This window comes from Alligator sinensis, unplaced genomic scaffold (genome assembly GCF_000455745.1).
Source record: "Alligator sinensis unplaced genomic scaffold, ASM45574v1 scaffold784_1, whole genome shotgun sequence".
Taxonomy (NCBI): domain Eukaryota; kingdom Metazoa; phylum Chordata; order Crocodylia; family Alligatoridae; genus Alligator; species Alligator sinensis.
In genome coordinates this window covers 238,220-238,767 of record NW_005842318.1, presented here as the reverse complement: position 1 = coordinate 238,767, position 548 = coordinate 238,220, and the positions used below count along the sequence as shown (strand labels likewise).

Here is a 548-nt window from a genome sequence, read left to right as displayed (position 1 = left end):
GCTTCTTGCAGTTCCTCAAGAGGCTCTGCTTTTATGGAAATCACTTGTAAGTAATCAGACACCAAGTCTGAAGAAATGGGTACGTATTTGACAGTAATATGAGGGATTCTTTTCACAGGCAACTCCTCTGTCTCTGTTGGGGTCTCATTTGCAGTTGACCCTGGGATTGCCTCTTCAGAACTCCCTGTTTTGGGCTCTGCACTAACAGACACTTAGTCAGCAATTTTGTCTGGGTTCATCACAGCTTGGCTCAGTGTTGGTGGACTGTCACTAAGGGGGCATCGGAGAGTTCTTCAATTATTACAGTAGCCATGGGTACCACAGGAATACATGGGTTTAAAGTTGGTTTTGGGATCTTCATTATCATGCCAAGATCAGTAGGGAGTCATTCAATAATCTTAATACTTTCTGTTGTTGAAGATGAAGTAGGCAATGTCTCCTCCTCTGAATTGGCTTGAAAGTCAGGTTTGGCTACTTCTTTTGCTATTGAAGCTGCTATTTTATGAGCGAAAATATCTTGTCTATTTGTTAGGTCTCTGCAAACAAAA

General features: G+C 42.0%; 1 pseudogene; it reads right to left on the bottom strand.

Moving 5' to 3' along the window:
* Window positions 1-385: 385 nt before the first annotated feature.
* The window catches only part of LOC112551064, a 6,233-nt pseudogene continuing 6,070 nt past the window's right edge, over window positions 386-548 (bottom strand).